Consider the following 3,005-nt stretch of genomic DNA (forward strand, 5'->3'; position numbering starts at 1 on the left):
TTTTCTCGAATTTTCTATTTGCATTTTTAGACTTTATTCGTATAGATATCGAGTATCAGTGAATTGTTTCCTTAGTTTCGTTCAATAAAGTATCAGTCTCGACGATTTTTACGATCGTATATCGTATTTTTAATGTTTCGATATTTTCGTATAATAGATCGAAAAATTACAGGCTTCGCGGGACGCCATTATGAAGGTGATGTACTACGTATATGCAAGGGGTCCACATACCTTCCTTGCTGATAAAGAATCCACCATCTTGAATTAATTTGTGTCACGACTCGCAGGAGAGGCGTTCGTCGTCCCGTTAATTACAAGTAAGTAGATATTTTTTTCTAACGTACACCGTTCATTTATATATCAATCGATAGCCAATAACGCGATTTCTATGCGTGAGTGTTTTCGAGTCGGGGAATTGTCGCGTTTGAAAGATATTCGCGAAAATAAAAAATGACGCGATCGCGTCCCTCAAAAAACCGTTAGGTAACCGTTACGTAATCTTTATGAATATCTTTTATTAGATTTTCTATCGATATTTTTACGATTTGTGTATTCCTCTTACGATTTTATAACGCTCGGTGTAGTAATTTATAATTCATTCGTCACGTTCGATCGTATTTCATATGGTATACGTCTCTTTTCTATATATGCATACTATTCTATATATCGTATATGGATACACATACACATATACATATAAGATTGTAACGTGAGAACTCTTTTTCTTTCTTTCTCTTTTTATTTTACAATACTCTTCCTTTGATATTCTTGCCGATTTGCTATGTGGCAAGAGAAATGTGATTGCTGTGTTGTGTCGCGTTCGTCGATATACCGTAAGCTATGTTTACATGTACATACATGCCTACATACCGATCAACGTACGTGTGTGTATACATACTATATTTATCTCATTCACATTTATATTTGTATTTGGAATCTTACTAAGTTCTTTTATTCCACAGATAATAATGTATACATTGTATTCCACGAATCGACGTTCGTAGAAATATACTACTACTACACAGAATACTATTCGCTTCAAAACATTGCCGAACGTTTGGCCAGGCGAGACTGGTAGGGCAGGTCACTTCTCTCAGTGTAAGAAAACATTTAATTGCGACGACACGTTCTCTCTTATCTCTCTCCGTTCTTCCTTTTATAGGTTAGTAATATTAATTAAGGTTAGTAATAATTAATTATTCGTATAAAAATCTGATTCCTCTTTCTTTGATCACGATAATTAAGTAATCATAATTATTATAATTGGTATTGAATATTAATTATTATTCTTTCTTGGGAGATAGTCCTACGTAGTTTGTAAATCTTTAATTTGTCTACGCAGTTCTTATAATGTAAGTTTTCTTTTAATTTTGTTATTTGGTTATTTTTCATTTTTTATTACTAGCTTGATCTTCACGTTTTATTATAAGTACATTAAATATATAATAATAAGTTATAATATTATTTTACTTATCTTCTAATAATGTAGATAATTTATCACTATGGTATAAGATATAATTTATTTAACATAAGTAAATTCAAACTAAATGAACTTTAGATATAAGAGTAAAGTGAAATTTAATTTCATTGCAATTAATATACTCTAATTTTATATTGATACTATTGTTAATTATAATATTATTTATACCAATATAATCTTATTGATAGTATTAATAATATATTAATAATTCTAATAATATTAATAATATTTTATCGTAGACTATTCAAAAGAAAAGCTAATTATATTCAATATTTCATAATTATTTCAATTTTCATATTATAAACAATTATATTTTTATTCATAAAATAATAACGACTAAAAAATAAATAATATTTTTCAGGTAACAGAAGATGCAGTGTGCTTGTCCTCTTCATCCTGTCTTTGCTTCTTCTTGTTGCAGTTATTGTTTTATTTATTATATTTTTTCTTTTTAATTGACAACTGGGTCTCTTCGTATGCAGTAATCTCCATGTGCAGAGACCCAGCTAATCGTTATTGCTTGATATCTAAAACTTTTCATAATTTCAATTTAATTCAATCAATTAATTTTTGATCTTAAATATAGATTGCCTTCAGGAATAATTTACAGGAAATATATTTTGTTTTATACTAATGTGTTTACTCTTTTCAAGCGTTCTTCATCATCTTAGGAGTAGATGCTCGTCGTGCAAGGATCAACAGAAACTTCGGTAAGTACATTCTTGTTTAAATGATTTTCCAATAGTTTAAACAATTTTGTATTCTATCGATGATACTAATAACTTGGTTTTTCTTTTTTTTTTTTTTTAGATTTTCATTGCAACCGTGCGCGATGCAATTATATATGAATGGACTGCGTGCAATGCAGTCATAGAGTCAGTGTTTGCTCGCGTAAAGTTTTTATTCTTGCAAATATTTAATTTTCTTTAAAAAGTATTCAATTTTATTTTTTAAATACTATAATTATTGCGTATTAGAATCAGTGCATCACGGAAGATATAATCAACTACACATCTATAGGAAATTATAGATAAGTAACTTTTTTAATTTCATTAACAAATATTTTATAAGCTTGTTGTGACGATAAATTTATTCAACATTTATTTTTACTTCTTTTATAGATCATCATAATTGTGTAACGATGTACAACAGTCTCAACCTACATCGGTATCTACCTACTTCATTTTCAACCTACAACGCGGACGAGTGTTTTGGAGCCATCGTAGAACTTCTTAAGTAGTAAGTGGAAAAAATTAAGATCCCTCCAGTACTCATCATGTCGAGGACTCAAGGTCCGAATCGGCACGAGTTACTGGTTGTAATTTTTTAAATATATTATTGACGAGCACGTGAATAACTCTTATTTTAGATTTATTCACGAATAATATATTTTTCTTTGTGCATATTTTCCATTGTTTGTTTATCGCGCATACTTATTTTTATTATATCAAGCTAGCTAGGGTCTTCTTGTTTCATCGGGTCGAGTCGCTTTTAATTAAGAGTGCAATTAATTAGCACGTTTTTT

Source organism: Vespula pensylvanica, chromosome 23 (assembly GCF_014466175.1).
Source record: "Vespula pensylvanica isolate Volc-1 chromosome 23, ASM1446617v1, whole genome shotgun sequence".
NCBI lineage: Eukaryota > Metazoa > Arthropoda > Insecta > Hymenoptera > Vespidae > Vespula > Vespula pensylvanica.